The sequence below is a fragment of the Ranitomeya variabilis genome, chromosome 5 (genome assembly GCF_051348905.1).
Source record: "Ranitomeya variabilis isolate aRanVar5 chromosome 5, aRanVar5.hap1, whole genome shotgun sequence".
Taxonomy (NCBI): Eukaryota; Metazoa; Chordata; class Amphibia; order Anura; family Dendrobatidae; genus Ranitomeya; species Ranitomeya variabilis.
In genome coordinates, this window is record NC_135236.1 from 449,788,621 (window position 1) to 449,803,207 (window position 14,587).

Sequence of the window (14,587 nt, forward strand, 5' to 3'; positions counted from 1 at the left end):
GGTTAAAACTATGTTGGAAAGCATCCCAAAAGAGCTCCCAAAGAGGGGGTATAGTGCGTGTTTGATTTGTGGAAAAAAAATTTTGGCTGAAAATCAGCCATTTTTTGCTTGGCCGGGTATTAGATTTTTTGACGTTTTCAGGTTTTGCGAAAAATCACTTAATTCTCCTACTTCTACATCTAGAGGGTTAAAACTATGTTGGAAAGCATCCCAAAAGAGTTCCCAAAGAGGGGGTATAGTGCATGTTTGATTTGTGGAAAAAAAAATTTAGGCTGAAAATCAGCCATTTTTGGCTTGGCCGGGTATTAGATTTTTTGACGTTTTCAGGTTTTGCGAAAAATCACTTAATTCTCCTACTTCTACATCTAGAGGGTTAAAACTATGTTGGAAAGCATCCCAAAAGAGTTCCCAAAGAGGGGGTATAGTGCATGTTTGATTTGTGGAAAAAAAAATTTAGGCTGAAAATCAGCCATTTTTGGCTTGGCCGGGTATTAGATTTTGTGACGTTTTCAGGTTTTGCGAAAAATCACTTAATTCTCCTACTTCTACATCTAGAGGGTTAAAACTATGTTGGAAAGCATCCCAAAAGAGTTCCCAAAGAGGGGGTGTAGTGCATGTTTTATTTGTGGAAAAAAAAATTTAGGCTGAAAATCAGCCATTTTTGGCTTGGCCGGGTATTAGATTTTTTGACGTTTTCAGGTTTTGCAAAAAATCACTTAATTCTCCTACTTCTACATCAAGAGGGTTAAAACTATGTTGGAAAGCATCCCAAAAGAGTTCCCAAAGAGGGGGTATAGTGCATGTTTGATTTGTGGAAAAAAAAATTTAGGCTGAAAATCAGCCATTTTTGGCTTGGCCGGGTATTAGATTTTTTGACGTTTTCAGGTTTTGCGAAAAATCACTTAATTCTCCTACTTCTACATCTAGAGGGTTAAAACTATGTTGGAAAGCATCCCAAAAGAGTTCCCAAAGAGGGGGTATAGTGCGTGTTTGATTTGTGGAAAAAAAAATTTTGGCTGAAAATCAGCCATTTTTGGCTTGGCCGGGTATTAGATTTTGTGACGTTTTCAGGTTTTGCGAAAAATCACTTAATTCTCCTACTTCTACATCTAGAGGGTTAAAACTATGTTGGAAAGCATCCCAAAAGAGTTCCCAAAGAGGGGGTATAGTGCATGTGTTATTTGTGGAAAAAAAAATTTAGGCTGAAAATCAGCCATTTTTGGCTTGGCCGGGTATTAGATTTTTTGACGTTTTCAGGTTTTGCGAAAAATCACTTAATTCTCCTACTTCTACATCTAGAGGGTTAAAACTGTGTTGGAAAGCATCCCAAAAGAGTTCCCAAAGAGGGGGTATAGTGCATGTTTGATTTGTGGGAAAAAAAATTTTGGCTGAAAATCAGCCATTTTTGGCTTGGCCGGGTATTAGATTTTTTGACGTTTTCAGGTTTTGCGAAAAATCACTTAATTCTCCTACTTCTACATCTAGAGGGTTAAAACTATGTTGGAAAGCATCCCACAAGAGTTCCCAAAGAGGGGGTATAGTGCATGTTTGATTTGTGGAAAAAAAAATTAGGCTGAAAATCAGCCATTTTTGGCTTGGCCGGGTATTAGATTTTTTGACGTTTTCAGGTTTTGCGAAAAATCACTTAATTCTCCTACTTCTACATCTAGAGGGTTAAAACTATGTTGGAAAGCATCCCAAAAGAGTTCCCAAAGAGGGGGTATAGTGCATGTTTGATTTGTGGAAAAAAAAAAATTTGGCTGAAAATCAGCCATTTTTGGCTTGGCCGGGTATTAGATTTTTTGACGTTTTCAGGTTTTGCGAAAAATCACTTAATTCTCCTACTTCTACATCTAGAGGGTTAAAACTATGTTGGAAAGCATCCCAAAAGAGTTCCCAAAGAGGGGGTATAGTGCATGTTTGATTTGTGGAAAAAAAAATTTAGGCTGAAAATCAGCCATTTTTGGCTTGGCCGGGTATTAGATTTTTTGACGTTTTCAGGTTTTGCGAAAAATCACTTAATTCTCCTACTTCTACATCTAGAGGGTTAAAACTATGTTGGAAAGCATCCCAAAAGAGTTCCCAAAGAGGGGGTATAGTGCGTGTTTGATTTGTGGAAAAAAAATTTTTGGCTGAAAATCAGCCATTTTTGGCTTGGCCGGGTATTAGATTTTGTGACGTTTTCAGGTTTTGCGAAAAATCACTTAATTCTCCTACTTCTACATCTAGAGGGTTAAAACTATGTTGGAAAGCATCCCAAAAGAGTTCCCAAAGAGGGGGTATAGTGCATGATTGATTTGTAGAAAAAAAAATTTTGGCTGAAAATCAGCCATTTTTGGCTTGGCCGGGTATTAGATTTTTTGACGTTTTCAGGTTTTGCGAAAAATCACTTAATTCTCCTACTTCTACATCTAGAGGGTTAAAACTATGTTGGAAAGCATCCCAAAAGAGTTCCCAAAGAGGGGGTATAGTGCATGTTTGATTTGTGGAAAAAAAAATTTAGGCTGAAAATCAGCCATTTTTGGCTTGGCCGGGTATTAGATTTTTTGACGTTTTCAGGTTTTGCGAAAAATCACTTAATTCTCCTACTTCTACATCTAGAGGGTTAAAACTATGTTGGAAAGCATCCAAAAAGAGTTCCCAAAGAGGGTGTATAGTGTGTGTTTGATTTGTGGAAAAAAAAATTTTGACTGAAAATCAGCCATTTCTGGCTTGGTCGGGTATTGGATTTTTTGATGTTTTCAGGTTTTGTGAAAAATCACTTAATTCTCCTACTTGTACATCTAGAGGGTTAAAACTATGTTGGAAAGCATCCCAAAAGAGTTCCCAAAGAGGGGGTATAGTGCGTGTTTGATTTGTGGAAAAAAAATTTTTGGCTGAAAATCAGCCATTTTTGGCTTGGCCGGGTATTAGATTTTTTGACGTTTTCAGGTTTTGCGAAAAATCACTTAATTCTCCTACTTCTACATCTAGAGGTTTAAAACTATGTTGGAAAGCATCCCAAAAGAGTTCCCAAAGAGGGGGTATAGTGCTTGTTTGATTTGTGGAAAAAAAATTTTGGCTGAAAATCAGCCATTTTTGGCTTGGCCGGGTATTAGATTTTTTGACGTTTTCAGGTTTTGCGAAAAATCACTTAATTCTCCTACTTCTACATCTAGAGGGTTAAAACTATGTTGGAAAGCATCCCAAAAGAGTTCCCAAAGAGGGGGTATAGTGCATGTTTGATTTGTGGAAAAAAAACATTTAGGCTGAAAATCAGCCATTTTTGGCTTGGCCGGGTATTAGATTTTTTGACGTTTTCAGGTTTTGCGAAAAATCACTTAATTCTCCTACTTCTACATCTAGAGGGTTAAAACTATGTTGGAAAGTATCCCAAAAGAGTTCCCAAAGAGGGGGTATAGTGCGTGTTTGATTTGTGGAAAAAAAATTAAGGCTGAAAATCAGCCATTTTTGGCTTGGCCGGGTATTAGATTTTTTGACGTTTTCAGGTTTTGCGAAAAATCACTTAATTCTCCTACATCTACATCTAGAGGGTTGAAACTATGTTGGAAAGTATCCCAAAAGAGTTCCCAAAGAGGGGGTATAGTGCGTGTTTGATTTGTGGAAAAAAATTTTTTGGCTGAACATCAGCCATTTTTGGCTTGGCCGGGTATTAGATTTTTTGACGTTTTCAGGTTTTGCGAAAAATCACTTAATTATCCTACTTCTACATCTAGAGGGTTAAAACCATGTTGGAAAGCATCCCAAAAGAGTTCCCAAAGAGGGGGTATAGTGCGTGTTTGATTTGTGGAAAAAAAAATTTTGGCTGAAAATCAGCCATTTTTGGCTTGGCCGGGTATTAGATTTTTTGACGTTTTCAGGTTTTGCGAAAAATCACTTAATTCTCCTACTTCTACATCTAGAGGGTTGAAACTATGTTGGAAAGTATCCCAAAAGAGTTCCCAAAGAGGGGGTATAGTGCGTGTTTGATTTGTGGAAAAAAAAATTTTGGCTGAACATCAGCCATTTTTGGCTTGGCCGGGTATTAGATTTTTTGACGTTTTCAGGTTTTGCGAAAAATCACTTAATTATCCTACTTCTACATCTAGAGGGTTAAAACCATGTTGGAAAGCATCCCAAAAGAGTTCCCAAAGAGGGGGTATAGTGCGTGTTTGATTCGTGGAAAAAAAAATTTTGGCTGAAAATCAGCCATTTTTGGCTTGGCCGGGTATTAGATTTTTTGACGTTTTCAGGTTTTGCGAAAAATCACTTAATTCTCCTACTTCTACATCTAGAGGGTTAAAACTATGTTGGAAAGCATCCAAAAAGAGTTCCCAAAGAGGGGGTATAGTGTGTGATTGATTTGTGGAAAAAAAAATTTTGGCTGAAAATCAGCCATTTTTGGCTTGGCCGGGTATTAGATTTTTTGACGTTTTCAGGTTTTGTGAAAAATCACTTAATTCTCCTACTTCTACATCTAGAGGGTTAAAACTATGTTGGAAAGTATCCCAAAAGAGTTCCCAAAGAGGGGGTATAGTGCGTGTTTGATTTGTGGAAAAAAACAATTTGGGCTGAAAATCAGCCATTTTTGGCTTGGCCGGGTATTAGATTTTGTGACGTTTTCAGGTTTTGCGAAAAATCACTTAATTCTCCTACTTCTACATCTAGAGGGTTAAAACTATGTTGGAAAGCATCCCAAAAGAGTTCCCAAAGAGGGAGTATAGTGCGTGTTTGATTTGTGGAAAAAAAATTTTGGCTGAAAATCAGCCATTTTTGGCTTGGCCGGGTATTAGATTTTGTGACGTTTTCAGGTTTTGCGAAAAATCACTTAATTATCCTACTTCTACATCTAGAGGGTTAAAACCATGTTGGAAAGCATCCCAAAAGAGTTCCCAAAGAGGGGGTATAGTGCGTGTTTGATTTGTGGAAAAAAAAATTTTGGCTGAATATCAGCCATTTTTGGCTTGGCCGGGTATTAGATTTTTTGACGTTTTCAGGTTTTGCGAAAAATCACTTAATTCTCCTACTTCTACATCTAGAGGGTTGAAACTATGTTGGAAAGTATCCCAAAAGAGTTCCCAAAGAGGGGGTATAGTGCGTGTTTGATTTGTGGAAAAAAAAATTTTGGCTGAACATCAGCCATTTTTGGCTTGGCCGGGTATTAGATTTTTTGACGTTTTCAGGTTTTGCGAAAAATCACTTAATTATCCTACTTCTACATCTAGAGGGTTAAAACCATGTTGGAAAGCATCCCAAAAGAGTTCCCAAAGAGGGGGTATAGTGCGTGTTTGATTCGTGGAAAAAAAAATTTTGGCTGAAAATCAGCCATTTTTGGCTTGGCCGGGTATTAGATTTTTTGACGTTTTCAGGTTTTGCGAAAAATCACTTAATTCTCCTACTTCTACATCTAGAGGGTTAAAACTATGTTGGAAAGCATCCAAAAAGAGTTCCCAAAGAGGGGGTATAGTGTGTGATTGATTTGTGGAAAAAAAAATTTTGGCTGAAAATCAGCCATTTTTGGCTTGGCCGGGTATTAGATTTTTTGACGTTTTCAGGTTTTGCGAAAAATCTCTTAATTCTCCTACTTGTACATCTGGAGGGTTAAAACTATGTTGGAAAGCATCCCAAAAGAGTTCCCAAAGAGGGGGTATAGTGCATGTTTGATTTGTGGAAAAAAAAATTTAGGCTGAAAATCAGCCATTTTTGGCTTGGCCGGGTATTAGATTTTTTGACGTTTTCAGGTTTTGCGAAAAATCACTTAATTCTCCTACTTCTACATCTAGAGGGTTAAAACTATGTTGGAAAGCATCCCAAAAGAGTTCCCAAAGAGGGGGTATAGTGCGTGTTTGATTTGTGGAAAAAAATTTTTGGCTGAAAATCAGCCATTTTTGGCTTGGCCGGGTATTAGATTTTTTGACGTTTTCAGGTTTTGCGAAAAATCACTTAATTCTCCTACTTCTACATCTAGAGGGTTAAAACTGTGTTGGAAAGCATCCCAAAAGAGTTCCCAAAGAGGGGGTATAGTGCATGTTTGATTTGTGGAAAAAAAAATTTAGGCTGAAAATCAGCCATTTTTGGCTTGGCCGGGTATTAGATTTTTTGACGTTTTCAGGTTTTGCGAAAAATCACTTAATTCTCCTACTTCTACATCTAGAGGGTTAAAACTATGTTGGAAAGCATCCCAAAAGAGTTCCCAAAGAGGGGGTATAGTGCGTGTTTGATTTGTGAAAAAAAAAATTTGGCTGAAAATCAGCCATTTTTGGCTTGGCCAGGTATTAGATTTTTTGACGTTTTCAGGTTTTGCGAAAAATCTCTTAATTCTCCTACTTGTACATCTGGAGGGTTAAAACTATGTTGGAAAGCATCCCAAAAGAGTTCCCAAAGAGGGGGTATAGTGCGTGTTTGATTTGTGGAAAAAAATTTTTGGCTGAAAATCAGCCATTTTTGGCTTGGCCGGGTATTAGATTTTTTGACGTTTTCAGGTTTTGCGAAAAATCACTTAATTCTCCTACTTCTACATCTAGAGGGTTAAAACTGTGTTGGAAAGCATCCCAAAAGAGTTCCCAAAGAGGGGGTATAGTGCATGTTTGATTTGTGGAAAAAAAAATTTAGGCTGAAAATCAGCCATTTTTGGCTTGGCCGGGTATTAGATTTTTTGACGTTTTCAGGTTTTGCGAAAAATCACTTAATTCTCCTACTTCTACATCTAGAGGGTTAAAACTATGTTGGAAAGCATCCCAAAAGAGTTCCCAAAGAGGGGGTATAGTGCGTGTTTGATTTGTGGAAAAAAAAATTTTGGCTGAAAATCAGCCATTTTTGGCTTGGCCGGGTATTAGATTTTTTGACGTTTTCAGGTTTTGCGAAAAATCACTTAATTCTCCTACTTCTACATCTAGAGGGTTAAAACTATGTTGGAAAGCATCCCAAAAGAGTTCCCAAAGAGGGGGTATAGTGCGTGTTTGATATGTGGAAAAAAAAAATTTTGGCTGAAAATCAGCCATTTTTGGCTTGGCCGGGTATTAGATTTTTTGACGTTTTCAGGTTTTGCGAAAAATCACTTAATTCTCCTACTTCTACATCTAGAGGGTTAAAACTATGTTGGAAAGCATCCCAAAAGAGTTCCCAAAGAGGGGGTATAGTGCGTGTTTGATTTGTGGAAAAAAAATTTTGGCTGAAAATCAGCCATCTTTGGCTTGGCCGGGTATTAGATTTTTTGACGTTTTCAGGTTTTGCGAAAAATCACTTAATTCTCCTACTTCTACATCTAGAGGGTTAAAACTATGTTGGAAAGCATCCCAAAAGAGTTCCCAAAGAGGGGGTATAGTGCATGTTTGATTTGTGGAAAAAAAAATTAGGCTGAAAATCAGCCATTTTTGGCTTGGCCGGGTATTAGATTTTTTGACGTTTTCAGGTTTTGCGAAAAATCACTTAATTCTCCTACTTCTACATCTAGAGGGTTAAAACTATGTTGGAAAGCATCCCAAAAGAGTTCCCAAAGAGGGGGTATAGTGCGTGTTTGATTTGTGGAAAAAAAAATTTTGGCTGAAAATCAGCCATTTTTGGCTTGGCCGGGTATTAGATTTTTTGATGTTTTCAGGTTTTGCGAAAAATCACTTTATTCTCCTACTTCTACATCTAGAGGGTTAAAACTATGTTGGAAAGCATCCCAAAAGAGTTCCCAAAGAGGGGGTATAGTGCATGTTTGATTTGTGTAAAAAAAATTTTTGGCTGAAAATCAGCCATTTTTGGCTTGGCCGGGTATTAGATTTTTTGACGTTTTCAGGTTTTGCGAAAAATCACTTAATTATCCTACATCTACATCTAGAGGGTTAAAACTATGTTGGAAAGCATCCCAAAAGAGTTCCCAAAGAGGGGGTATAGTGCGTGTTTGATTTGTGGAAAAAAAAAATTTGGCTGAAAATCAGCCATTTTTGGCTTGGCCGGGTATTAGATTTTTTGACGTTTTCAGGTTTTGCGAAAAATCACTTAATTCTCCTACTTCTACATCTAGAGGGTTAAAACTATGTTGGAAAGCATCCCAAAAGAGTTCCCAAAGAGGGGGTATAGTGCGTGTTTGATTTGTGGAAAAAAAAATTTTGGCTGAAAATCAGCCATTTTTGGCTTGGCCAGGTATTAGATTTTTTGACGTTTTCAGGTTTTGCGAAAAATCACTTAATTCTCCTACTTCTACATCTAGAGGGTTGAAACTATGTTGGAAAGTATCCCAAAAGAGTTCCCAAAGAGGGGGTATAGTGCGTGTTTGATTTGTGGAAAAAAAATTTGGGCTGAAAATCAGCCATTTTTGGCTTGGCCGGGTATTAGATTTTTTGACGTTTTCAGGTTTTGCGAAAAATCACTTAATTCTCCTACTTCTACATCTAGAGGGTTAAAACTATGTTGGAAAGCATCCCAAAAGAGTTCCCAAAGAGGGGGTATAGTGCGTGTTTGATTTGTGGAAAAAAAAAATTTGGCTGAAAATCAGCCATTTTTGGCTTGGCCGGGTATTAGATTTTTTGACGTTTTCAGGTTTTGCGAAAAATCACTTAATTCTCCTACTTCTACATCTAGAGGGTTAAAACTATGTTGGAAAGCATCCCAAAAGAGTTCCCAAAGAGGGGGTATAGTGAGTGTTTGATTTGTGGAAAAAAAAATTTTGGCTGAAAATCAGCCATTTTTGGTTAGGCCGGGTATTAGATTTTTTGACGTTTTCAGGTTTTGCGAAAAATCACTTAATTCTCCTACTTCTACATCTAGAGGGTTAAAACTATGTTGGAAAGTATCCCAAAAGAGTTCCCAAAGAGGGGGTATAGTGCGTGTTTGATTTGTGGAAAAAAAAATATTTGGCTGAAAATCAGCCATTTTTGGCTTGGCCGGGTATTAGATTTTGTGACGTTTTCAGGTTTTGCGAAAAATCACTTAATTCTCCTACTTCTACATCTAGAGGGTTAAAACTATGTTGGAAAGCATCCCAAAAGAGTTCCCAAAGAGGGGGTATAGTGCGTGTTTGATTTGTGGAAAAAAAAATTTTGGCTGAAAATCAGCCATTTTTGGTTAGGCCGGGTATTAGATTTTTTGACGTTTTCAGGTTTTGCGAAAAATCACTTAATTCTCCTACTTCTACATCTAGAGGGTTAAAACTATGTTGGAAAGCATCCCAAAAGAGTTCCCAAAGAGGGGGTATAGTGCGTGTTTGATTTGTGGAAAAAAAAATTTTGGCTGAAAATCACCATTTTTTGCTTGGCCGGGTATTAGATTTTTTGACGTTTTCAGGTTTTGTGAAAAATCACTTAATTCTCCTACTTCTACATCTAGAGGGTTAAAACTATGTTGGAAAGCATCCCAAAAGAGCTCCCAAAGAGGGGGTATAGTGCGTGTTTGATTTGTGGAAAAAAAATTTTGGCTGAAAATCAGCCATTTTTTGCTTGGCCGGGTATTAGATTTTTTGACGTTTTCAGGTTTTGCGAAAAATCACTTAATTCTCCTACTTCTACATCTAGAGGGTTAAAACTATGTTGGAAAGCATCCCAAAAGAGTTCCCAAAGAGGGGGTATAGTGCATGTTTGATTTGTGGAAAAAAAAATTTAGGCTGAAAATCAGCCATTTTTGGCTTGGCCGGGTATTAGATTTTTTGACGTTTTCAGGTTTTGCGAAAAATCACTTAATTCTCCTACTTCTACATCTAGAGGGTTAAAACTATGTTGGAAAGCATCCCAAAAGAGTTCCCAAAGAGGGGGTATAGTGCATGTTTGATTTGTGGAAAAAAAAATTTAGGCTGAAAATCAGCCATTTTTGGCTTGGCCGGGTATTAGATTTTGTGACGTTTTCAGGTTTTGCGAAAAATCACTTAATTCTCCTACTTCTACATCTAGAGGGTTAAAACTATGTTGGAAAGCATCCCAAAAGAGTTCCCAAAGAGGGGGTGTAGTGCATGTTTTATTTGTGGAAAAAAAAATTTAGGCTGAAAATCAGCCATTTTTGGCTTGGCCGGGTATTAGATTTTTTGACGTTTTCAGGTTTTGCAAAAAATCACTTAATTCTCCTACTTCTACATCAAGAGGGTTAAAACTATGTTGGAAAGCATCCCAAAAGAGTTCCCAAAGAGGGGGTATAGTGCATGTTTGATTTGTGGAAAAAAAAATTTAGGCTGAAAATCAGCCATTTTTGGCTTGGCCGGGTATTAGATTTTTTGACGTTTTCAGGTTTTGCGAAAAATCACTTAATTCTCCTACTTCTACATCTAGAGGGTTAAAACTATGTTGGAAAGCATCCCAAAAGAGTTCCCAAAGAGGGGGTATAGTGCGTGTTTGATTTGTGGAAAAAAAAATTTTGGCTGAAAATCAGCCATTTTTGGCTTGGCCGGGTATTAGATTTTGTGACGTTTTCAGGTTTTGCGAAAAATCACTTAATTCTCCTACTTCTACATCTAGAGGGTTAAAACTATGTTGGAAAGCATCCCAAAAGAGTTCCCAAAGAGGGGGTATAGTGCATGTGTTATTTGTGGAAAAAAAAATTTAGGCTGAAAATCAGCCATTTTTGGCTTGGCCGGGTATTAGATTTTTTGACGTTTTCAGGTTTTGCGAAACATCACTTAATTCTCCTACTTCTACATCTAGAGGGTTAAAACTGTGTTGGAAAGCATCCCAAAAGAGTTCCCAAAGAGGGGGTATAGTGCATGTTTGATTTGTGGGAAAAAAAATTTTGGCTGAAAATCAGCCATTTTTGGCTTGGCCGGGTATTAGATTTTTTGACGTTTTCAGGTTTTGCGAAAAATCACTTAATTCTCCTACTTCTACATCTAGAGGGTTAAAACTATGTTGGAAAGCATCCCACAAGAGTTCCCAAAGAGGGGGTATAGTGCATGTTTGATTTGTGGAAAAAAAAATTAGGCTGAAAATCAGCCATTTTTGGCTTGGCCGGGTATTAGATTTTTTGACGTTTTCAGGTTTTGCGAAAAATCACTTAATTCTCCTACTTCTACATCTAGAGGGTTAAAACTATGTTGGAAAGCATCCCAAAAGAGTTCCCAAAGAGGGGGTATAGTGCATGTTTGATTTGTGGAAAAAAAAAAATTTGGCTGAAAATCAGCCATTTTTGGCTTGGCCGGGTATTAGATTTTTTGACGTTTTCAGGTTTTGCGAAAAATCACTTAATTCTCCTACTTCTACATCTAGAGGGTTAAAACTATGTTGGAAAGCATCCCAAAAGAGTTCCCAAAGAGGGGGTATAGTGCATGTTTGATTTGTGGAAAAAAAAATTTAGGCTGAAAATCAGCCATTTTTGGCTTGGCCGGGTATTAGATTTTTTGACGTTTTCAGGTTTTGCGAAAAATCACTTAATTCTCCTACTTCTACATCTAGAGGGTTAAAACTATGTTGGAAAGCATCCCAAAAGAGTTCCCAAAGAGGGGGTATAGTGCGTGTTTGATTTGTGGAAAAAAAATTTTTGGCTGAAAATCAGCCATTTTTGGCTTGGCCGGGTATTAGATTTTGTGACGTTTTCAGGTTTTGCGAAAAATCACTTAATTCTCCTACTTCTACATCTAGAGGGTTAAAACTATGTTGGAAAGCATCCCAAAAGAGTTCCCAAAGAGGGGGTATAGTGCATGATTGATTTGTAGAAAAAAAAATTTTGGCTGAAAATCAGCCATTTTTGGCTTGGCCGGGTATTAGATTTTTTGACGTTTTCAGGTTTTGCGAAAAATCACTTAATTCTCCTACTTCTACATCTAGAGGGTTAAAACTATGTTGGAAAGCATCCCAAAAGAGTTCCCAAAGAGGGGGTATAGTGCATGTTTGATTTGTGGAAAAAAAAATTTAGGCTGAAAATCAGCCATTTTTGGCTTGGCCGGGTATTAGATTTTTTGACGTTTTCAGGTTTTGCGAAAAATCACTTAATTCTCCTACTTCTACATCTAGAGGGTTAAAACTATGTTGGAAAGCATCCAAAAAGAGTTCCCAAAGAGGGTGTATAGTGTGTGTTTGATTTGTGGAAAAAAAAATTTTGACTGAAAATCAGCCATTTCTGGCTTGGTCGGGTATTGGATTTTTTGATGTTTTCAGGTTTTGTGAAAAATCACTTAATTCTCCTACTTGTACATCTAGAGGGTTAAAACTATGTTGGAAAGCATCCCAAAAGAGTTCCCAAAGAGGGGGTATAGTGCGTGTTTGATTTGTGGAAAAAAAAATTTTGGCTGAAAATCAGCCATTTTTGGCTTGGCCGGGTATTAGATTTTTTGACGTTTTCAGGTTTTGCGAAAAATCACTTAATTCTCCTACTTCTACATCTAGAGGTTTAAAACTATGTTGGAAAGCATCCCAAAAGAGTTCCCAAAGAGGGGGTATAGTGCTTGTTTGATTTGTGGAAAAAAAATTTTGGCTGAAAATCAGCCATTTTTGGCTTGGCCGGGTATTAGATTTTTTGACGTTTTCAGGTTTTGCGAAAAATCACTTAATTCTCCTACTTCTACATCTAGAGGGTTAAAACTATGTTGGAAAGCATCCCAAAAGAGTTCCCAAAGAGGGGGTATAGTGCATGTTTGATTTGTGGAAAAAAAACATTTAGGCTGAAAATCAGCCATTTTTGGCTTGGCCGGGTATTAGATTTTTTGACGTTTTCAGGTTTTGCGAAAAATCACTTAATTCTCCTACTTCTACATCTAGAGGGTTAAAACTATGTTGGAAAGTATCCCAAAAGAGTTCCCAAAGAGGGGGTATAGTGCGTGTTTGATTTGTGGAAAAAAAATTAAGGCTGAAAATCAGCCATTTTTGGCTTGGCCGGGTATTAGATTTTTTGACGTTTTCAGGTTTTGCGAAAAATCACTTAATTCTCCTACTTCTACATCTAGAGGGTTAAAACTATGTTGGAAAGCATCCCAAAAGAGTTCCCAAAGAGGGGGTATAGTGCGTGTTTGATTTGTGGAAAAAAATTTTTGGCTGAAAATCAGCCATTTTTGGCTTGGCCGGGTATTAGATTTTTTGACGTTTTCAGGTTTTGCGAAAAATCACTTAATTCTCCTACTTCTACATCTAGAGGGTTAAAACTGTGTTGGAAAGCATCCCAAAAGAGTTCCCAAAGAGGGGGTATAGTGCATGTTTGATTTGTGGAAAAAAAAATTTAGGCTGAAAATCAGCCATTTTTGGCTTGGCCGGGTATTAGATTTTTTGACGTTTTCAGGTTTTGCGAAAAATCACTTAATTCTCCTACTTCTACATCTAGAGGGTTAAAACTATGTTGGAAAGCATCCCAAAAGAGTTCCCAAAGAGGGGGTATAGTGCGTGTTTGATTTGTGAAAAAAAAAATTTGGCTGAAAATCAGCCATTTTTGGCTTGGCCAGGTATTAGATTTTTTGACGTTTTCAGGTTTTGCGAAAAATCTCTTAATTCTCCTACTTGTACATCTGGAGGGTTAAAACTATGTTGGAAAGCATCCCAAAAGAGTTCCCAAAGAGGGGGTATAGTGCGTGTTTGATTTGTGGAAAAAAATTTTTGGCTGAAAATCAGCCATTTTTGGCTTGGCCGGGTATTAGATTTTTTGACGTTTTCAGGTTTTGCGAAAAATCACTTAATTCTCCTACTTCTACATCTAGAGGGTTAAAACTGTGTTGGAAAGCATCCCAAAAGAGTTCCCAAAGAGGGGGTATAGTGCATGTTTGATTTGTGGAAAAAAAAATTTAGGCTGAAAATCAGCCATTTTTGGCTTGGCCGGGTATTAGATTTTTTGACGTTTTCAGGTTTTGCGAAAAATCACTTAATTCTCCTACTTCTACATCTAGAGGGTTAAAACTATGTTGGAAAGCATCCCAAAAGAGTTCCCAAAGAGGGGGTATAGTGCGTGTTTGATTTGTGGAAAAAAAAATTTTGGCTGAAAATCAGCCATTTTTGGCTTGGCCGGGTATTAGATTTTTTGACGTTTTCAGGTTTTGCGAAAAATCACTTAATTCTCCTACTTCTACATCTAGAGGGTTAAAACTATGTTGGAAAGCATCCCAAAAGAGTTCCCAAAGAGGGGGTATAGTGCGTGTTTGATATGTGGAAAAAAAAAATTTTGGCTGAAAATCAGCCATTTTTGGCTTGGCCGGGTATTAGATTTTTTGACGTTTTCAGGTTTTGCGAAAAATCACTTAATTCTCCTACTTCTACATCTAGAGGGTTAAAACTATGTTGGAAAGCATCCCAAAAGAGTTCCCAAAGAGGGGGTATAGTGCGTGTTTGATTTGTGGAAAAAAAATTTTGGCTGAAAATCAGCCATCTTTGGCTTGGCCGGGTATTAGATTTTTTGACGTTTTCAGGTTTTGCGAAAAATCACTTAATTCTCCTACTTCTACATCTAGAGGGTTAAAACTATGTTGGAAAGCATCCCAAAAGAGTTCCCAAAGAGGGGGTATAGTGCATGTTTGATTTGTGGAAAAAAAAATTAGGCTGAAAATCAGCCATTTTTGGCTTGGCCGGGTATTAGATTTTTTGACGTTTTCAGGTTTTGCGAAAAATCACTTAATTCTCCTACTTCTACATCTAGAGGGTTAAAACTATGTTGGAAAGCATCCCAAAAGAGTTCCCAAAGAGGGGGTATAGTGCGTGTTTGATTTGTGGAAAAAAAAATTTTGGCTGAA